Source organism: Sturnira hondurensis, unplaced genomic scaffold, assembly GCF_014824575.4.
Source record: "Sturnira hondurensis isolate 20B ecotype Veracruz unplaced genomic scaffold, ASM1482457v3 Scaffold0006413, whole genome shotgun sequence".
In the NCBI taxonomy this organism is placed as follows: Eukaryota; Metazoa; Chordata; class Mammalia; order Chiroptera; family Phyllostomidae; genus Sturnira; species Sturnira hondurensis.
In genome coordinates, this window is record NW_028079044.1 from 25,660,390 (window position 1) to 25,684,327 (window position 23,938).

At 34.9% G+C, this 23,938-nt stretch overlaps 1 protein-coding gene across 5 annotated transcripts in view; it reads left to right on the forward strand.

Annotated features, from left to right (window-relative positions):
• Positions 1-23,938, forward strand: part of VPS13B (vacuolar protein sorting 13 homolog B) — a 690,921-nt gene that overhangs the window by 120,227 nt on the left and 546,756 nt on the right. The gene's annotated exons all lie outside the window — the stretch shown is intronic.

Below are 23,938 nucleotides of genomic sequence, written 5' to 3' on the forward strand. Positions count from 1 at the left end.
GTGTACACCATTGTGTTTCAGTTTTGTTAAACTGTCAGTGAATCAGATCCAGGCATTTTGGGGAGCTCTAGGTATCAAATGTAACATTAAGGCTACAACTTTGCTAAGGAAAGTGGAGATTAAGGTTCCCCCCTAGAAATAGTTGCTATATTTTTCCTGCAAATCCAAAATGCAGCAAGGGCCAACCTGTGTGTACTCTTTAATTTGCTATTTCCATTTTCCTAAGGGTGGGTACCTTACCCAGACTGAGTCAGTCGTGGTGCCTGCCTGTAAGTTGAAAGTCCACAGTCCCAAACTGGGTCAGTCAGAGTTCTTTCCTGGGACTTCTGAACTTGGAGCCAGAGAGAAAGCAGAGTAGAAATGGGAAGTTACTTTTCTTGCCATGGTGACAATCAGGTCTACAGAGAATTAGAATGATCTAAAGAGACAAGGATACAGAGTTCTGGAGCTGCTTGTGACTCTGATACCAGGTGCTTCCCAGGTCTTATTTTTGCATCCCCTCATTCTTTTCAGCCCTATCACTATTTTCAACCCATCTTTGTATTCCTTAAACAAATTAACCTCAGCTCTTTTGTGTGTGAGCTAGCTTAAGTTGGATTTATTTCTGACCATTGTACTAACAAATACGTATTATTCATTGCCTTATGCAAAATGTAAGTATAGTTACTGATGATTTGGCATCTTCATCAGAGATACAGTAATTGGTTTTTCACCTTGATCCATTTCTGTTTATGTAATTGATGTCATGGAGGAAGGAATGGAAAATACACGCACACTGCATTGGGTATTATTTCTAAATTTGCCATATTGTTATTCATATAAAGTGAATCTAAATCTGTAAGACCAGGAAGAAGTATAAAAGGTTAAAATAAAATGTGCTTTAGATTAAAAGTAATAAAATTATAAAGCAAAAATTTGATTAGAACAAACAAAAATTATGGGTTGTGCCCGACACTTAGGGAATGTGAATTTGGAGCTTGAACACGCCTCAGTAAGCAAACTGTTGAAAACAGCTAACATGATTTGGGGTAAGTTCCAAAAAAGATTCACCGGGAAGAATTAAGAAACTTCTTAATTTTATTTTTTACTTGTCAACATTCTAGCAGTATTGATCACATATTAGAAAATATTTTTCAAAATACTGAACAGGTTTCAGTAAGCTATTTGAAGAGAAGGGAAAATGAAAAAAACTGAAAACTGAGATGAATGTTAGTTTTTTAAAAACCTAAAACAGGCTTTAAGGGCTATTCTCTAGAGAACAGTCATTGAAGCTCCTTCCATTACATTGAAAACAAAACTTACACAGTTGACCCTGAACAACCGAGGTTTGAGCTGCGTGGGTCCATTTATATGTGGAATTTTTTCCAATAAATATACAGTCAGCCTTCCATATCTCTGGTATGGGATAAAAGAAAACAGTATTTTTAATTTGCGGTTTGAAATTCATGGATTTTGGTGTCTATGGGGGTTCCTGTAATCAATCCCCCATGGATGTTGAGGGACTACTGTAGTTAAGGTTTGGGGGGTTGAAAGTTGTATGGGGATTTTTGACTACATGAAGGGCTGGTGACCTTAACCTCCCACATTGTCCAGGGGTCAGTTGTATATCCACATGGCTGTTGCTCTTCTAAGTAGTTCTTTTGGCCAATACCATCCAATCCATAGACACTGCCATATTCACAGATTTGAAAAACTTCTTTAAAATTGTTTTTGTAGCCACTTTAGCAGCCACATGAGGAAATTGGTACCTTACCTTTTAAGATTAATTTCCTTTTCTTTTAAAGACTGTCAGGGAAGAACCAAAATGTGCTTTTGAATATGTGTCCAGAACATCCCTTCTGTTACAATATAAAGATTTGTAGAGTTCCTGTGTCGCTCACCTTATCCACTGTTCTTCACTTTGAATGTAATCATTTCTTTCAAATATTCAGATTTATGCCCCAAATGATCAAGATTTGTCATCATCGTGACAGTTCAGAAGAATGACTTACAGGCCATAAGTGTAGTTGAAAATTAGGAGTAGCAAAAATGTTCTGGTGAATGAAATGTTGAAATAGCTTCCAACAGCATCGAAGGACAATTCCAGGCTGTTTCCTAATTCACTGCAGCACAGTCGAGACCTTATGGTTTAAATTCTCCTGTGCAACTCTCTTCTTCTCATCACCATTTTTAAGGCATGTTGCTTAGATTCTTAAAATTTAAGTTTCTTCATTATTAAATATGAATAATAATACATTTTTCTTGGGTTGTGATAAATTGCACTCATTACAGTGCCTGACTTGATAATTGGTGGCTACTGTTATTAATTTTATCGACAGCAATGCTAACATATGTCTTGGATTATTTCATCATTTTATGAAAGGTAACAGGGTTTTCTAATTCTCTGAAGGAAAGAAATGAACTAAAACTAGAAGGACTTTAGTTGGACGGGAAGAAGTATCAGTAAGATTATGAAGTCTCTGTAAGTCGAGAATGGCACAGTTTTTCTTTGAACGGCGCCACATTGTTTGTTTTCTAATGCCATTTATGTGCAGGGGGCATTGTGTGTTTTCCTTGTGATACCTAGCTGTGTACCTGTCACAGGATGTGTATTATTTAAACATCTCCATTTCTTTGGAATGGATTTTTAATTTTTTTCTGAGGCACATAGGTTTTTTTTAAAATTAAAAAATACTTCATTTATTTTTAGAGAGAGGGGAAAGGAGGGACAAAGAGAGGGAAACATTGACGTGTGAGAGAAACATTGATTGGTTGCCTCTCATATGCACCCCAACCAGGACCAGGTCGCAACCCAGTCACGTGCCCTGACTGGGAATCTAACTGGCGACCTTTTGCTGTGTGGGATGATGCCCAGCCAACTGAGCCATGCTGGTCAGGGCCTGAGGCACATAGTTTTTAATGTCTACCACAAAAGATGGCTTGTAGATAATTATTAAGTGTTCATTCTTGATGCAGTATCACTGTTGGCAGTGGGGGTGACTTTAAGTAGTGTGTTAGAGACTTTTATTTTTAATTATAAAAGTTACTTATTTTACTGTGTGCTGGGAAAAATACATCCCACATGTTATACCCATGATTTCAGATAGTATTGCTTGAGGTAACAGTGGAATAAAACTTTGCTTAGGAAATACATTTGTGACAAAGTACAAAATTGTGAGTAAATTTAAAGAAAAAACACTAATAACTAAATAAGCTAATTGTTTACTTAGTACTGTGTACCAGATACTCTTAGAAGTTCTTGTTATCTGTTGAGTCATGTAATCCTCACAACAGTGTTCAGAGAAAGTTACTATTATTATCCCATTGAACACGTGAGAAACTGAAGCACAGCGTAACAATCTTGCGTTTGGTTATAGATCTGGTAAGTGGTAGAGCCATAGCATCCGTGCATGTGCTCTCTGGCATTATCCAGGCTCCAGCCACCGTGAGATACTGCTGCTTTTATATTAAGTAAATGATAACAAATATTATGAGGATGGGGTAGGAATAATAACGGTATATAAATACATGAAGTTTGTGGAAACTGCTCTAGGTAACAAAATATTTCTAATCTATAATGATTAGAACATTCCTAATCATCTATAATTAGAAATTTCATATAACGTACATTATAGAATTAAACAGAGATGCATTAAAATATTAAGGTTATTTTAAGCATAAATGAAGCATTATCATTTTATCATGTCTTTAATATAATGAAATAATGCTTTATTTAAAAGTCACCATTTGGTGAGGTGTAGTAACGTTCCCCCCCCCCCCACTTCTGCACCTGTTTCTGTGAAAAGGAAATGTTCATAGTTTATAACTAGAGAAAGTTGGTTTTTTAGGTCATTCACAACTGTACTCCAAACTGTTTGATATTTTAGTTTCAGGATTTAACTTTCTAACAAAAGTTACGTGACATCAGCAGCTAGGTGCCATGAAAGCTCTCTCAGGAATACTCTTAGTAGAAAGGAAGACTTTGGGTCTGTGAGGTTGTGTGGGCTTGAATGTGATTTTTATTTGATATATGAGCTGTGACATAACTATTGCATGACTGAGATGTACTTGTAAGTGCCGTACTATGCAGATGGGTTTTTTTTTTCTGAAACAATGCCAGAAACAAAATCTTGAATGTGTTCATTTAGTGGGGAAAAAATACTTCATAGAAACATATGGAAACATTTCTAAGTTTTTTTCATTAAATGAGCCTTTTACTTTCTAAGCATTTTTATGATTGTTCAAGTTAATATGTCATTTGCCTCATATTTTCCAAGTTTAGTGAGACATGGAAGTCTTATAGAACTGGGATGTTTCGAAACAACCAGATCACTTTTAGGAATGCACATTTTAGAATTAGATTAGATGATTATTAAACAGCTAAGATTGAATCACAGATACATTTTTCATTAAATTATTAATCATAAGGCTATCTATCTCTGATTACATTAATGTTTTGATGTAATGTGGTGAGAACATGTATAGAGCAGTTATTCTCTTTACTCATTTTCAAATGGAAAAGCATAGGACAACATTAAAGGAAATCATAAAAAAATTACAAATATAAATGACTGCTTTTAATTTTCTGTATTCCCTTCTAACTCATGTCCTTATACATAGTTTTACATGATTTGATTTATTATGTATGTACTGTTTTATGCTATGCTTTTCTTTTATAACATTACATTAAATTTTTTTCCTTTTGCTGTCACATGCTTTTGTTTTTCCCATTGTACAAACATTTCCTTAGATTCTAAGTTCCTCTCAACCTCTCATTTTATCTTCCTCCTTTCCATCATAGAGAAATGACAGAATGATAGATATGTTGCCTTTCCACTTGGCTTTGATGCTGAATCCAGTGTATATTTTGTAGTTTTTGTCTTCTTTGACTACGAATTTGACACTCACAGAACTCCATTCTTGATTTGTGGACTCTTCTTTGTTGTTTATCCTTTACCTTGAAGGAGTGGTTGGAGTTATCTCTTTCTCCCATGTGGCTTTAGCTACCACCCATACACTGGCGACTGCTCCATTTAGTTCTGTAGCTTAGATGTTTTTCCTGAAACTGATACATTTATTTGGATGTGCCAAAGTGTCTAAAATTCACTACATTCAAAATGAAACTTGAGCCCTGGCTGTTGTGGCTCAGTGGATTGAGTGCTGGCCTGCAAACCAAAGGGTTGCCAGTTCGATTCCCAGTCAGGGCACATGCCTGGCTTGCAGGCCAGGTCCCCCGTAGGGGGTGCACAAGAGGCAACCACTCATTGATGTTTTTCTCCTTCTCTTCCTTTCCTTCTCTCTAAAAGTAAATAAGTAACATCTTTAAAAAAAATGAAACTTGACTTTTTGTCTCAAATAATAGCTAACAGTATCACCATTCACCCCTTGTCTTATGCAGAACACCTAGGAGCCATCGTATTTTCTCAGTTCTTTCTCTTAAATCTTCCTGACTTCTGGCCTGTGCTTTGTGTTGCCATGCCTTTATTTCCATCTGGGATTGTATCAGTCCTTTCTTTTTCTTCATTCTTTTTCTCCATTGTAGTCTCAGTGATTTTTATAAAATGGAATTCTGGTATGTCCTTTAGTGGTTTCCCATTTGTCTACAGAATAAAATCGAAGCTTCTTTCTGTGTCATAAGAGGGTTGTTTCATGATCTGTCAGACTTATCTCTGGAAACTTCCTTTTTTATTTTATTTATTTTTTCTTTTTAAATATTCTATTGTTAATCTATTACAGTTGTTCCCATTTCTTTTGCCCCTTTGCTCCCTTCCACCAAGCCCACCCTCCACTCCCACAGTCATTCCCCACCCTGTTGTCCATGTCCTTGGGTCATTACCCATGTCCACCATTACCCCCTCCCCACTCCCCTCTGGTCACTGTCAGTCTGTGGAAACTTTCTTCAGGCTTCTTCTTTTATCTTTGTCGAACTACCGAGTGCCCAGACACGCACGTTCTGTCATACCTCCTTGCTGTTACGCATCAATACTGCTTCTGCTTGGAACACCTTTTCTGCCCTCATGACCATTTCCTCCTCTTGTCATCTTTACAACTTCTTTTCCTTTAAAACTCAACTGAGGCTTCATAGCCTTCAGTTTGAGCTGGGTGTACTTGTTTTATACTCCTAGAGTACACTTTCAGACATACCGTATATGCCTCAAGAATGTTTTAAAATTAAGTTATTAAATATTATTTCACTGAGTTAATTTTCGGAATCCATTAACATTTGGAATTTAGATGATGGGTAGGTAATTAGATAAAGCATTTTGCATCTTCATGCATGTTAATATTTCAAAAAATTACTTTCCTACCAAAATATCTCAAGAAATATTGACTCAAAGGTAGAGACTCTTTTTTATGAGTCTTAGAATCATTCTTTGGCAATGATTCTTAATATCAATCTTGCTCAAAATATATGTCACAGGATAAGTATAGTGATTTTCAGAAATCAAGACTGTTGGTACTGGTAACATTTTCTCTGTTTAAAGAATTTTTTTATCCTTACAAAAAATTGACTTTGGTGTATATATTAACTTTTGCATTTAATAAGTGTATGTGGATGGCATCAGATGCCACTCTTTGTTTCAGGCACTGAGAGCACGAATGGAGTAAGACTCTTTTCTTGATTAATTGCAAAATATGTTTTCTCAGAGCTTTGAGTAGTAATGTGCATAATATAATTCATATACATTTATTCTACTAATTGGAGCTGCCTGTTAAATATGAAGACAAATCCATATTTAATTTAACCTGTTCATGCCATAAGTTTAATACATTTTATTATTTATATTTGAGAGTGGCTTCCTTACTTAAAAAACTGCCTTTTTTCCTATTAGCATTGCATTTTTGCTTTTTGTCTATTATATTAGAAGAAGGTTGTTTCAATTAGGATCAGATTTTAAGAAGTAATAAAACTGAAGTGTTTTTTCGTTGAAAAATATAATTAATGGATTGCTGAATGAAAAATTTTTTAACAAGTTGAACATTAGTATTTACAGTATGGTTTATCTTTGTTTATTTTTTTACTTAAACAATTGTTCAAGTATGTTTCGTATTTTCATATTAAAATATAAGCAGATGGTTATAATATTTCTTTGTATATAATATCCACACAAGAACTCTTTGTACTGTTGGCGGTACTGTTACACAGTTTCTTACTATAGTAAGTAAATATATTACCTCAACCCTTAATCAGCCTACCACTGCCACTGATGACCCAATGCTTAAGTTGTAACACTATGCTGCTGACCCAGACTCTGGGGGCTTATTTTATTTTATTTTTTGATGCATTGCTGTAGGCAATTTTAAGGGTGTGGAACCAAGCCATTTTCTCCCTTGGACTCATTTCCACTTTTATTTCCTATGGGAATCTTAGCCTTCCTTTAAAATATTAAGATTTTTAAATTGTTCACCCATTATTTGATTACTGAGTGGAGGAGAAATGCTGATTGCCCATTTTAACTCACTGAATTAAAAATCAGTATGGCTTAACCTTTGGTGTTAAGCTAAAATACCTTTCTGGTAGATACTTTATTCTTGTGTGTATGTGTTTCATGATTTAGTTTTATTTTATTGTTATGTGCTAAGAATGTTTGGCTTGATTTTTGTCTCGGGAGAGTTTAATTGTGAACTGACAGGTTATATGAAGTTGAAAAGAAATTTTATGAGTTGTAAAAACCAGTGCTTCATTTTTACTTGGTAACTAGTATGTTATTTGTAAGGAAGAATCCGAAAAGTTCAAAATGAATAAGCCTGTGAATTACCTAGCATTTTTCAGTTTTAACATTAATAACTGCCTCTGGAAAACAAAATTAAGTTTATTCACTAAGAAGAATGATGTTATTTGTAGATTATAAGAATGTTTGGGGATTTGTATATGCCAACCATTTTAACTCAACGTTACAGAGAAAACTATGAAAAAAACATACCTTAAAAGGTTTTTAAAAAAAATTACTGTTATTTTAGCTCGTTTTCTTTTTCCATTCAAGAAGGTTGCAGAACATCTTAAACCAGTGCATTGTAAGGTGCTGGGGTTATCACTATGAGGCCGGCACAGACCCAAGGGAAACAGATGTGTAATCACATGGTTGTGGGGTGGTAGGTGCTGTGAGATGTTCCACGGCAGCCACAAAGACAAAAGGAGTAGTTAGTTGTGTTTTAATGACCTCGTAGAGGAGGTAACATTCGATTAAATGTAAAAAAAGCAAGATCTACTAAGTGCCATGTGGTTAGGAGATTGGGGGAGTGAGTATGGGTGTGTTGGTGTTTCTGTGTATGAATGTTAGTGGGGAATGGGGAATGCTGGTTGCTCTTTCATCAGATGCTTACTATATGATTGCTCAATGCACTGTTAAAAATGGCCATTTAACCCGTATGCATAAGGAGTGATTTTGAAGTGGAGACAGTGCTGGTTGGGTTCTCCCAGAAGCAGACACTGAGATGGAGTTAGGATTGCCAGCAGTTCAGTGGGGCATAACACTCGTGGAAGGGAGGAGTGGGGGCAGCCATCATGTTGTGGAGCCGACTTGACAAAGTCCCTGCCAACCCGACAGGGACCTTTGGAACAAAGGTTGTTTGGGGCATCCTGCATTGGCTGAAAATGACTAGGCCCCTCTGCCACCATTAGGCAGGCATTAGTTGTGGGCTTCCCTGAGAGAAGTAGTTCCCTGGCTGGGTAGCTGAAGCAAACTCTAAACAAGCTAAGGGAGGCTTTCAGCTAATTACTTTCCTTGTAGCGGGGCAGCGTGTCCTTTGTTGAAGGGGGATGTCTGTGTGTGTGCTGTAAGAAAACATCAGGGTGGGGTAGACCTGATGGGGTGGGGTCTACTAGACCAGGGTGGGGTGATACTGACCATTCATTTAGTCAATATCACTGGACACTTACTCTATGCTAGGGGTAGTGCTAGGCATAAATGTTGTGAGCAAGCAGATCAAAGATCTGGAGAAAAAATATCCCCAGCCAAAGAAACACTGTTATGGGCAATGGCTTGGCAAAAAGAAAAAGAAAAAAGGCCACTTTGGCTGCAGAGTTCTGAAGAAGAGAGGGAGAGAGAGGGGAGTCGGGGCAGAGAGAGGAGGAAGGGAAATGAGGTCAGAGAGTTTGGCTGCAGCCACTAGAGCCTTGCAAGGCACAAGGACTTTGGATCTTATTTGAATTGCAGTGGGAGGTCATTGGAGGGTTTTAACCAGAGGAGTGACACAGTCTGACTTATGGTTGGAAAGTTTACTCCTGCTTACCAGTTTCCACACTTAATAGTTATAATGCAAATATGTCTTGACTTCTGCCTTGATATATACTATGTAGACACTTGGAGAATTCTTTTACATTGCTGGCAGTGTTACAACATCTGCAGAAAAGGTACACATCAGTTCCATTATCAGTTTATTTTTTATCCATTTCCTATATTTCTGGAGTAACTCGTTAGCCAATTATTTTGTTTAAAAGTATTTTTACTACTCAATTAGCCAGATTAATTTTAATTTTTAGTTGACTATATAGATTTCTTTTTTGCTTATATGCCTATTCTTAGCTCTGAAAAAGCAAGTGAACACTTGGCAGGAATTTTATTTAGGCATTTGAAACTCTTCGTGAGAAAGCATTGCGAGCCTTTAAAGTTTAACTAGTCCCTTACTGGACCCATACTGCTCTCTGGTGTAGTGCGGGACGAAATTTGAAGATCCCAGGTTTCTTGCATAGTGCAGAGATACGCACATTGCTGGCTTCCAGAGCTGCTATTGTTTTTCTTGGGATCAGAAGTTTGCCCTCCTTGCATAGGAATTTTTAGGGCTCTATCTTCATCTAAATGAAGATTTTTCTAGTTGAGAATGATTTTAGTTACCTAGGATTCTTAAGATTTGTAACATTTATTGAAAATTAAGTTCCAGTTCTGAAAAGTATCTTCTGATTGCTGAAGTTTGAATGTTGGTTCCACCTATTAACCATGTGACTTAATGAATTTTTTGACTCAGTTTCTTTCTCTGTAGAATGGGGAAGACCAGTAGTACTTACTTTATAGGCCTATAGTGAGAAGAAAGTGAAATAATATAAAATATCTGGCACACCATGACTGTTTTTACTGTTCCTTTAAATGCAATATTACTTTATCAGGGGTGTATGGTAGTACCAATTCATTTCGGATATTCATCTAAAATTTGTGATTTGGCTTCACCTCTGGCCTCAGCCTTTGAAAGATTGAATAGCAGAATAGTGACTTTAGTGTCATTTCCGGTTGTGACACTAAACACAACCGGATTTGTGAATTTGTGTGTAAAAATATTTACCATCATATTGAATAGTCTAACAGCAGCAATTTAATAACTGAGGCATGTCACTGGATTTATTATTAAGGTCTCAGTTTTCACTTTTACAGATAGGTATTCTCCATGTAACTGAACAAGCATATCCTTATTGGTTTTATGTGTTGAAATTCTGTCAGTGAGTTGAAGTATAAATGCTTATTATTAAAAGAGTAAAATGCTACATGTGCCAATGGTTATAAAAGCTGTTAATTTCATGTACAACAGTAATTACTTCAAAAGTTCAATGACTTGGTAAAGAGATTGATAGTTAACATAAATATTAAGTTAATAGAAGGTTAACATAAAAGGTAACTTAACTTTTAAGTTACATAAAAGTTAACAGAAGGTCTTCATAATTTCCCCATATTTAAGCACTTCAAAGAATATAAAAGACAATAGAGGTTGAATTGTATCTTCTTTTTTTGGTAAAATCTATAGAATTGTTTAATTTACTAGCATCAATGAAACTTTAAAAACTATGTATTTATTTTCCATTTATTTACCTTTTTGCAACAAGTTTCGTGATAACGTTCTATTTGAGAATTTTTTACATTTTATAAGGTTGGACTAAAGGCAGAAATCAGAATATTTGAGAAGGGATAACTCAAAAGGATGTCCAATCATATCTAAGAAAATAATTCTTGATTCAGATATAAAAATGGAAAAATAGAGAACATGCAAAGAAAATATTAAAGAAAAATGAGATATCTGGAACACATCCTACTTACCCAGTCAGAATTGCATACTTTTGCAAGAATACTTTACAACCATTCCTATGGAGATTTTCAATTAATTATTACTGCAGAAGAAGGAAAACCTTTGGAAACATCGTCAGTGTTTGCCAAAAAATGTCTTACTTCTTCCGCATCTAGTTCAGTTGGAACCGAGCATTGAGTTGCTCCCACACGTGTGGACTGGATCCCAGTCACGTGCGGCTGGCAGCAGGAGAGGGGTCCTGCGGTCTGCTGGCAAGTTAGAAGTCAATCTTAGGATCCTGTGTTCAAATTTATAGTGATAATTACTTTTTATTAGAATATTTACTACTGTACTTCAGAAATTCATTTGTTATAGTGATAGTTGTCTACTGCTGAGTGGTGTACTATGATTTAATAATAGAGGAAGGTAGTAACGTGCCTATTTTTTTCTTAGATATGCCTGACGTATCTGTCAGTTTACCCAAAGTATACAGAATATTGGGTAATTTTAGAAGAAAGGATTTTTAACATCAAAATCTTGCATTTCACTCCAAAGATATTCAGAGTTAGTTTGTATTTTAATTAACAATTCAGTAAATTGCATGTTATTATAAAATTTGAGTGATTTGTTGAAAGTTTCAACATGTAGAATCAGAACCATTGTCAAATTTTTTTAACTAAGTAATGTAGTGCATTAAATTCACATTTAAAAAAACCCTGAAGTACCTCCCAACATAATTTAAACACAAAAATGCTACCATGAAAACATTTTCTATGTATTATGTCATTTTTCCCCTTAGGTCAATGTATACAGTATCTACTCTCAGTTCTTTTGTGAGCTACAGTTATTAAAACCACTTACCTGTGAAATAGAGGGTGGTATATTAATAAAACCAAATTTTGCTCTTTTGTGTTTGTTATAGTAGAACACTATGGTAACCTCTTACTGATTGCATTACCAATAGATGAAACAGAATAGTTTCACTATAGGTGTGGGGTGGAGATCTTCAAGTTTAAAAGCAGTTGTGTAGTATCCAAATAAATAATATTCGACACATTTTAACAGTACAAGAACTGGTTTAATTAACCATGGCCTAACACGGTGCATATCCCACTCCTGGTAAACGACAATGGCATTAACTGGCTGATGCTTCAAAGCACTACTGTGTTTCATCTGCTTTCATTGGTTACCTTTAGTGTCATACAGGCATTATCCGAGGTCTGGGTAAAGGTTCTCATAGGTTTTGCTTTAATCATTAGTAGTACGTAGTTCATATGTTGATGACAATTCAATGGAATTTCTAACATTTGTTTTTAGCAACAATCAAGTGTGAAAATAATGATTTTGCCATGTTTGCTGAAGCAGAGAGCACACGAATGGGAAGGGTTTGTATCCAGCTACAGTCAGCAGTGATTGCCACGACCTATCATCGCATTCACCCTTTAGTGGTAGGGTGAATTGCTGAAAGAAAGCAAGTGGAGAATGGAAAAAAAGGGTGGCATTTCATACATGATGTGTAGAATATCCTGGAAATTTCATAACGCTATGCCAACTGTCTTAGACACAGAGCAGTAATAAAAACACCTGCAGGTCTATAGCCATACTTCAACTTTTGGAGTAAATGAAATACTTGATGGTATTTCCCACTCCACCCACCCCCCCAAGCCCCTTGAATGTGTTAGTGCTTGCTTTTACACATACTTTTTGGGTTACTTGGTAAGAAAATACAATAGAAGATTGTAACTTGAACATTCTATTACCGTTATCTTCCAGTATGCTGCCAATGCAAGGGTGATGACTAATGATTGGTGCCTTTTGCGAAAGCGCTGAGGGCAAGTGACCAGGATCATGGGTTTATGTAGAAAATTGAAAACAGGTCATGGCAATGGATAGCCAGTGAGAAATGAGAAATAAGTTACTTAATACTTAAGTATGTATGAGAAATACATACTTAATACAAGTCATGATTAAAATAGAAAAAAATGTCAGGTATATCTTTGGACAATAGCCTGCACTGTAGGGACATGGAATTAACTTAGGAAGTATTTCTGGTAGTTGACTACAATATGCAGTTTTGAGTGACCATTGTTTTTACTTAGGAATGGTCAAATGCCGTATAGAACAGTTAATGGTCTCCATTTCTCCAGCATCATTTCATCTTACCCTCACTGCCAACCAAGACAGGTTTCACTGCACTGAGCTGCTATAATCGCTCCTGTGGATGGTTCTAGTTCTTGCCTCAGGTTTCTGGCTCATGCTTTTCCCTTGTCTGGAGCACTCCAGTTCACTCTACCCTCATTTTCCTGGTTTACTTCTCCTTGTTATCTTCTGGTTTCATTTCTCTAGACAGGCTAGAGGCCTCTTTCCTGTAATTTATTTATTTATAAAATTTTATTTATTTTAAAATGTTTGTCTATTTAATTGTTCAAGTGCAGTTTTCTTTCTTTTCCTCCCATCCCAGACCACCCCCCCAGCCCTTCCCACCTCCCTTCCATTTCCACCCCCCTAGTTTTTGTCCATGTGTCTGTCCTTTATACTTGTTCCTATAAGCCTTCCCCTTTCCCCCTGAAATTCCATCCCCTCTCCCCTCTAGTCACTACCAGCCTGTTCTGTATTTCAGTGTCTTTGGTCATATTTTGCTTGCTTGTTTGTTTTGTTGTTTAGCTTCCTGTTAAAGGTGAGATCATATGGTATTTGTCTTTCATCACCTGGCTTATTTCACTCAGCATAATGCTTTCCAGTTCCATCCATGCTGTTGCAAAGGATAGGCGCTCCTTCTTTCTTTCCGCTGCATAGAATTCCATTGTGTAAATGTACCATGGACCAGTGGAACAGAACAGAGAGTCCAGAAATAAACCCAAGTCTCTATGGTCAATTGGTATTCGACAAAGGGAGCAGCAACATAAGATGGAGTAACAATACCCTCTTCAACAAATGGTGTTGGGAGAACTGGACAGCTATGTGCAAAAAAATGAAACTCAAGCACCAACTTACACCACACACCAAAATAAATTCAAGGTGGATAAAAGATTAAAATATAAGTCATGACACCATTAAAGTCCTAGAGGAGAACATAGGCAGGAAAATCTCAGATATTTCATGCAGCAGCATTTTTACTGATATGCCCCGTAGAGCAAGGGACATAAAGGGAAGAATAAACGAATGGGATCTCATCAAAATAAAAAGATTCTGCACAGCTAAAGAAAACATTATTAAGATAAAAAGAGAACTAACTGTATGGGAAACCATATTTGCCAGTGATACCTCAAACAAGGGTTTAATCTCCAAAATATACAAAGAAATTACACAACTCCACTCAAAGAAGACGAGCAGCCCAATTAAAAAATGGACAAAGGACTTGAACAGACACTTCTCCAAGGAGGACATACAGAGGATCCAGAGACACATGAAAAGATGCTTAGAATCGCTATCAGAGAGATGCAAATTAAAACCACAATGAGATACCACCTCACACCAGTCAGAATGGCTATCACAAACAAAGCAACAAATAACAAGTGTTGGAGAGGTTGTGGGGAAAAGGGGACCCTAGTTCACGTTGGTGGGATTGAAGACTGGTATAACCATTATGGAAAGCAGTATGGAAATTTTCTAAGAAAACTAAAAATGGGTCTGCCTTTTATTCTTTCCTGTAATTTAAAAGCACCTGTACTTTTCCTACCATAGTACTTATTGTATTTTATTGTAATTTCTTATTTAATTATTCATCTCTCTACATGTGTTTAAGATAGTTTGTATGGGAAAAGACAATGTCTGTGATGAGTAAACACAAAATAAATATGTTTTGAATGAATGCATTCTGGTTCCAGTATTTACCAGTTTTTAAATTTAGGAAACATTTATTAAATATTTATATATTACCTCTTAGTGCCCAGTCTGGTGGGGATGGGGGAGAACAGGTGACCCTGAGGAAAGGTTAAATGAGAAGATGGCACTTGTGTGGAATTTTGAAGGATGTGTGGATCTGGACCTGGTAGCTGGTAAAAACTAGTTAAATTTTGGTAGGATTTTTTCCCTTGTGTATTCTGGCACTATTTTAGTAGAATAAAAAAGAAGGTAAAGGACATTATATTATAATAAAATTTATATTGGAAAAAATGAAAATTTCATTATATGAAAAAATCTAAGAAAGTATGAAATATATAGATGATTCATATTAACTGACATTTATTGGCCAGCTTACCTTATTTCACATTCTAGGAAAATGAAAAATATTAATTTTAAGCACTAAGAAAATAACTAGATATTGAAGAATAAATAGCATTATATATAAATAATATAGTATGCCTTGTGGAATTTTGCTTTTCCGTAATGATTTATTTAGTCTAGTGAATGGTAACAACATGTTTTAGATATATTTGTCCGGTGGTAAAACTTGTCTTTAAAATTAAAAAAGAATCATCTGGAGGTGTTGCTAGAATTCCTGAGCTCTGTTCTATTTTGTAGGTAAGGCCTTGCATTTGATTTGCTAGCATCCGGGTGAGCTTGATACTAGTGATTGACTTTTTATTCTCCTGACTATTTAGTGGCAGGACTGACACATTTATGTAAGTCTGAAGTTCTTTTGAACAGTTACATTCATTTGGCCATGAGTTTTGAATACCCTTAAGTATATTGAATGAGAGGTTACTTATGTGAATGCATCAGGTTTCATATGTGGGTTGATAAAATAGTCAGATTACTTTATACTTATCTTGTGGGTACCCAGCTTGGTGAATAAAGTGTGTTGCTATAAGTGGTTTTGTTTGTTAGAGTCTGGAAAAATGGATAATATTACTGTAAATATCTGAAATTTTCAGTAGTGTGAATAATAATAATGGTAATAATTTAAGTTGATAGTGCACAGCTTGCTTTGGTATAGCTGGCATTTGGCCAATGACATATCCTGACAGTAAGTATATCTTAATAATCTCTGTAGTAAACTGTCAGTTTGAGTTTTAGAGACTAGTAATTAAAATATGTTGTAATATAGTAATATATTTCCCTGACTTTGTAAGAGAATAATTTTTTTAATCTTGTTTTTCTTATATATTGCATATAAAATATATGAAATGTAAGCATTTAATTTGCTTTTTACTTTTAAATTCTTTAAGTTAAAAAGTAATACTTTTATATAATAAACATGAAATGATATTTTATCATATAAAGCAATTTATGGCTATATAAAGAAGTATTTTTATAAAAGTTAATTTACTTTCCATTGTTTCTTTTCCATCCTCACTCTCTCTATGCTTATTACAAACAGACATATTTATAGGTTTGCATTGGGGATGTATGTGTATTTCAGTGATATAGTATGTGTATTTTGGAACCTACCCTTTTCACTAAATACTATGCATGGTTATTGTTCTAGCATAATGGTACAAATACACTTTTTTTATAGTTACATACCTTATAGTATGGGAGCACTATTATTTATTTAGTCATTCCCCTCTTGATGAACATGTATGCTGTTTCTCCTTTTTTGCCACTATTAGTGTTGCAGCAGGTAACTTCGCATCTAAATGTCTGCATGTGTTTATTTTTTTCTGTAAGGTTGGACTGAAATGTGGGTTTGTAGGCCAAGGAGAATGCGTGTTTCAGCTTAATGAGTGCTCTTTATAAGATATATAACATTTTATGTATCTTTTTATTACAAAATAGATGGTCGATTTTGGGATTAAGTAGAAAACACATAAAGTGAAAATCATCCATATATCTACCAAAACATAATCAATGTGATCAATTAAAGCATAACTTTCCAATTGGCGTTTTCTTATTATCTACTTTTCTCCAATTTATTATATCAGTTGTGTTGTAAGTAGCTAAAGTTTATTTTTACCCCTGAGGAAGATTTTGTAGAATAATTTCAAGTTCTTAACTTTTGTAGGTATCCTTTCTTTTGTTTTTTACAGGAGAGACTTTTTTAAAGACAGATTTTATTTATTTACTTTTAGAGAGAAGGGGAGGGGGTAATATCAATGTGCAAGAGACACATCAATCAAGTTGCCTCTTGCAGGTCCCCAACAGGTGACCTGGTCTGCAACCCATGCATGTGCTCTGACTGGGAATCGAACTGGCAAACTTTTAGTGCACAGGCTGGTACTCAGTCCACTGAGCCACACCAGCCAGGACTAAGTACTGAGTTTTAAGCATAGATTTGCCTTTGTTTTTCTACCTATTTGTTTAGAGAGAAAAGCCAAAAACTTCCAATAGAATTTGTAATACGATCTAGAAAGTACAATATTAAAAGAGAAAGGAAAAATAGCTCTGAACCAGAACTGAGAAAGCTTGAGTTCTAGTTGAGGCTTCTACTTGATTAGTCATGGATTTTGGTTGTTAGTCGGCATGTAAGAACCTCAGTTTACTGGTTCCAAATGTGGAAAATAATGATTTAGTATTTTGAGAGAGCTATTTATTTGCAGTTAAAGAAAAAGGGGCAAATATATTAAATGGTCTGTTAATAAATGGTTTTATTCTGTGTCTTAGACCCAACAAAAATTTCAAACTTTTTCAGACTCAAATCAAGGAGTTTCTTCAGCCCTCCTTGCAAGTCAATTCTGATCACCCCTATAGCCAGTTCTTGTTCTGATTTCTGTCACAATAGCTTAGTTTTGTCTGTTATTGAAGTTCATATATATGGAATCATATATGTTCTTTTGTATGTGGTTTCTTGCTCTCAGCAGTGTTTATGTGATTCGTTGGTGGTGGTGTGTGGATATTATTGTTATTGTTATGCAGTGTTATGCTACACTAGTTAATATTAGTAATCTGTTAATATAGGTAGGATAGATTGATAAATTCTAAGGAAAAAAGGAAATTGCAGACCAGTATGTATAGCACCATACCACCTTTATATTTATAAGAAGGATGTGTATATTCATGTTATGTGTATACATGCATGTGCAGATATTGATGATGGACAGTTAGGTAGGAGGTAGACTAACAGTTTTGTGTGGAAAAGTTTTATACATATAAAAGAAGTACCAGTTGTTCCCTTCTGGAAAAGTATAGGGCATGGATGAGATGCAGACTGGAGTATGTTAGGCCAATTTCTTTATAAACTTAAGAAAAGCCATGTAATTGTAGGGAGTTTTGACTTTTATATCTTTTTTTTTCCTTTAGAATTTTTAAAACAGGGTGGGTGTCGAATATCCCCCTTTCAAGTAAATAAATCTTTACATATTTTCCTTTTCCCCCCTCTTCCTTTGTATTTTATTTTACCGTCTTCTGAAAATACTTTCTAATTGTTTGGGGAAATGAATCATTGCATTTAGCTGTCAGCATTTTAAGAATTGCTCTCAGTCTCCCATAAACAAGAGAATGATGCCCATTATGGTTTTTCATGTGTTTGTGCATGTGTGTAGGTAGTGAGCTATTACTGACTTCTGATTCATTTCCTTTAGTAAGTCTCTTTTAAAGTCCTAGTAATTATTTACTAGGTCTAATACTATATTTGGTGACTGAGGCAAACTTCCAGTGTTTATATTTCCATGTTTAAAAGTATAAATAGAATTAGCATTAGTTTTGGGTATAGATTTAACTTGTAAGGCATTAGTGAAATCAACTTGAAAAAAATGAAATGTGTCTCTTACCTTGCCATATCTTAGTTATGATAATTTATGATAAAAACCATGCAAATTAATATCATTAGTAAACAACAAAATCATTACAAAAGTAAAATCTTAAATCATTAACAGATTGCTACAAAAACTTAAAATGTTTTTTAATGATATTATTACTATCCTGAGGTAGCCACTCTCCAAAGATGGCCAAGGACCATGCTTTCTGGCATTTATATTCTTCTTTAAGCCTGTCCCCTTGAGTTCAGGCTAGCCCTGTGATGACTCACTTTTGACCAATAGATTGTGGTGAAGGTGATACTGCATGACTTCTAAGGCTAGGTTCTAAGACATTTTATAGCTTCTGCCTGAGTCATTTAGAGTATCTACTCTGGGCGAAGCCAGCCACCATGTAAGAAGTCCAGTGTGTCTGAGACTGTCATGTTGTGAGGAAGCCCAACCTAGCCACATAGAGAAGGAAGAAGGGAGGGAGGGAAGGAAAGGGGGAAGGAAGAAAGGAAGAAAGGAGGAAAGAAGAGGCAGAGAGAGAGGGGGAAGAGAGAGAGATGGATATGCCTATCTGAACCCACTTCTTACCCCACTCTTCTGGTCATCTAGGCTGAAGTTTCTCGTAGGTGAATGATGAAACCAACTTGGACCTTTAGGTCAGTTAAGACATCAGATGATTCCAGTGCCAGTCACCATCGGAATGCAGCTGCATGAGAGAAACCCAGGAAGAATTACCCAGATGAGTTTAGAAAATCCACAGAGCTGTAAGAGATAAAAATAGATTGTTGTTTTAAGCCGCTAAGTTTTGGAGTAGTTCCATAGCAATAAATAACTGGAATAGATACTGTTAACTCGAATTTGTTTTAAATGTTTTTTATTATGGCCACTAAAGGCCAAGATATTTTACTCATCCTCATCCTTTGACGCTTTTCTCAATGACAGTATTTTGAGACAAAAGATACCGATGTAAATTTTTTTAGCTAGGATTGCTGAAAAAGAGTAATTCTGAGGTTTAGAACCAAAATTCAGCCATATCCAACCTGGAACATTTAAGTCTCATAGGAAGCTTTAAAAAGCAAGGAATCACACCTCAGGGACTCATCAGTAATATGGGGATCCAGGTTGAATTCCAACTGTTTTCTATTTAGAGTTACAGAAAAAAAAAAGACGTAAGACAATTTCCTTTACCGGACTCTAATTAAATAATTATAAACCTTCACTCCTTTATCTTTCCCTAATTTAGGTCATGTTTTTGTTGCTCGATTAGAGTAATACTTAATAAAGTTAGGCTTCGTGTGGAAGAGTGGATTTGTATTAGACTAACATAATTTTTAAGGACCTTTATACCTTCCAGACACAAGAACACGTGAATCCCCTGTTGTCACAGACTGCTAGTGTTTCTTGATTGCTAACTCTTTGACCTCAAGTTCACTGAAGATTAGTATATTAGGCATAATGCATTCAAGCTCATTTTCTAAGTTATCTTTCATGCTTTGTCAACTGCCAGCTGGACTTGGAGCACTTTTGGGGAAATGTGGTTAAAGTAGTCATAATTATCAACTGCCTGAAGTGCTTACCTGTTATTTTAAAGAATATTAATAAGGTCACATTTAATTCATTTGGGAGCTTTCATATGATTGCAAAACAATCATGTCTTATATTATCATTTATTATTTCCCTAGCCATTGGTAGATGAATGTACTTTCATACCATATTTGAGAAATAAATAATTGTTGACAGTCTCATATTAATATATCATGTAACTTTTGTTAAGTGTTATGATACATGATTTTGGACACATATCCTTGCTTTTTGGCAAGTTCATCTTAAATGCATATGAATTGAAAAGTAGAATTATAAATATAATAAAATATAATATAGAACTAATAAATGTTTTAAGGTATACTAATTATGACTTATAAATATTATAGCCAAGGTATACTTGTAACAACTTTTGAAAACCTTTTCACATTTTGCACTTAAATTAACTAATTTATAGATTATTGTTTTTATTTCAAACTAAAAAAAATTCTAATTTTCTCCAGCCATTCTAAAAAATAAGTAGGCACTGCTTTAAAAATGACACAATCTACCAGTTATTTGGTAAGACTAGCATAATCATAAATTTCCCATCCATGCTTTTTCCAAAAATACTAACCCGTATTGTTCTCCCTGGACCTGTTGCAGGGATGACTAATCCAGCTGCTGAGGTCTCCCTTTATGTGTTTGATGGAACACTTGGCTGGCTGGACTACAGCTGTGTGTTTATGTGCAGTGCACACCTGCAGGGCCTGACAAATAGCTGTAGTATGCAGAGGATACAGAATTACCCTGGCAGTGCTGCAAATAAGGAAGTTTCTGTTTTGAAGTCCATATGTGTGTGTGCCTGAGATGCCAGCTGGTGTATTTATGTTGCATGCACTGATGTAAAACTGCCAACTGATTTTGTACCAAATAAAGTCTAATCTTCTTATACGTACTTTGGGTCAAAGTTATGAAGTGGTACATAAGAATGTTCTCAGGACTTAAGTCTTTAAAAGTAAAAGGTGCTATTAAAAATATGAACTCCTGATAAAACTAGGAAAGAGGATAGTGACATAGATGGTATTTCTTAACTATCATCTTTGTGTGGAAGAATGTTATTATTGCTCTGTCACTCTGTATCTAAATAAAGGCTTGATATATTATAATTGTTAGTGATATATATCTTTTTTTGCGGCTAGAATCAGTCAGGTTTGTGTTTAATCTGACTCATGAATACTGAAATGGGAAAGCCAAATTTATATAGTTACTTAACTTGAAGGCTTTGCTTTTCTATTTTTTCAGTATATTTAATTTTAAGAAGTTGAAGTGATATTTTTTACCAATGTATTTAAATTTTTCTGAAAGAAATGCCAGTATTTAAAGGGATAGTATTTTCCAAGACTGTGGAAATTTAAACACCAACAAAAAAATTACAAAGGCCATTTATTCAAGACAACTTTTGTAAAAGGCAGTTTTTTGCGTCATTGCCTCTAACCAACTGAAGAAACCCGTTTTACTTAATATGCCCATCCTAAACCAGAATAGTGACTTGATATTTGGAAAATTGATCTTCAAATTGGTATTTGCAAATGAAACTTTTTATATCTGTTACTTAACTGCAGACTTATTTTACAGTTTGAATTTTTCTTTTGATAGTGTTTAAAATATTGGGCTGGCCAAAAAGTTTGTTTCTTTTTTTCTGTAACGTGGCTCTAGTAGTAAGCCATTTTATAAGATGGCTCTTTGACTTCATTTGAAACGGTTTTGTTAAATTGTATTGTGACAGCTGTCATAACAATGTGCATTTAAAAAGAGACTTGGAAAATTTGGTAAATTTTGGTGCAGCCATTTTAATATTGCAGATGGAAGAAAATAAGTGACATTTTCAGCATATTATGCTTTATTATTTCAAGAAAGGTAAAAATGCAACTGAAATGCAAATAAATAAATAAGTAAGTAAGTAAATAAATAAAACCCCCACATTGTGCAGTGTATGCAGAAGGTGTTCTGACTGACAGAATCTGTCAAAAGTGGTTTGTGAAGTTTTCTGCTGGAGATTTCTCTCTGAATGGTGCTCCGTGGTTGGATAGACCAGTAGAAGTTGATAGTGATCAAATTGAGACATCAGCTGAGAATAATCAGTGTTCTGCCAGGTGGGAGATAACCACATAATCAAAATATCCAAATCAATAAAGTTATTGGTGAAAATGAAAAATATGTCTTTCAGTTTAAGGAAAAAACCCATGTGAATTTTTTTTGCCAATCTAATAATAGTAATTTTTTTCTAAGAACTATTATGGCTTACCAGCTAATAAAATTTTTAATACATATTTTCTAGTATGAATGGGCATGTTTCAATTAATTGAACTGTTTTCAACAGTACTGACTTTTATACTGTGTTTGAAATATGTGTACGTATTAAAAATTAGACTCTGCACAAGAACTCATTATCTGAATGGTTGTATTTGTCAGCTTTACCTATGATTTTAAAATGTTTTTTATCTTACTAAATTTAATCTCCACTGGTTTCTAAATATTTTCAAGTGGAGAGGAGTTCAAGGGCTTATCCAAAATAATACTCATTTTAATTAAAATTTTAATGCTATAAAATAAAGCTATCCAGTTTTGCATTTTAAACACAGTAAATGTGTGTTTCACATACATACCTCTAAATATATTATTTGATTATTTTTCTGGCATTGATGTTAAGTTATAATGAAGTGTTCTGAGTTCATATTTGTAGATATCAGTTTATTATTTGATTATACTTGTACTAATATTTTATTTCTCTAATTATTTATTTTTCATTTTTATTGAAAACATCAAACTTGTAAATATTTTTAAATAATGCCGTTAGTTTAGTTAAGTAACACCTTAGTAGGTATGCTTTCTTTTTAACAGTAGGCATTATTTTCTCATGAAGGGATGTGCATTTGCTTTTATTTCTGGCTTAATTTTACTTGAATTTTTGCTCTCATCTGATTTCAACATTGTTGAAGGGCTTGAGCTCTTAGCATTGCTCCTAGCCTTAAAAGATGAATTTGATTGAGTCAAGCTTCTTAATTCATGAAGACAGATGATTTGGAATAAACTTTATAAAATGAGATAAAAAGGTAGTGTAGAAACAACATCTCTTAGTGACTAACTTGAAGGATACAATGGTTCTGGCAAAATGTACAATTGATCACATGTCAGGATTGCTTCAGGATACCAGAAAATTTCCAAAAAGGTCAGAGCTGAAAGGCTGCACAGTTAAATTGAGTGACCACTTCATTAGGAGATGGACTCAGAGTTGTGTAACATTAGGCCAATTTCCTGGAGCTATGGTTTAGTTTTCCACCAGAGAAATGGAATAGTAACTCTGGTTAGTAAAGGTGATGTGAGTATTAATAAGATAATAGACATAAAGCTCTTTCTAGGGTTAGGGTGTGGGCCATGTGGTAAGTATTCTTACCACAAATAAATGCTCCTTTTTTATAGCAGTGGTAGGAGTAGCAGTTCGAAATAAATTAATGACATAGGAAATAAGAGGTAATGTATAAGTAAAGTTATTAGACGAGAGTAGAAATAGAAATTGTGGCCTCCCTCCCCCCTTTTTTAAAAATCAAAGAATATTTTAAAGAAAAGACCAAACCTCAAATTTTTACAGCTACAAGACAGAACCTTTTATTACTCATTTGAGAGATTATGTTCCATACATTGCCTGGTTATTTAGTGCCAGGGCTGACTTCTTTTTAGTAGGGTATCACTTCAAACACTGCTGCCGCCACTGCAGGTTGCAAGCACATGATTGAAGGCTTCTAGTTCTCAGCTCATGCCCAGATGTCTTTCAATAACGATAGCCAGTAATTTCTTCAAATTGCTCACTTTATCAG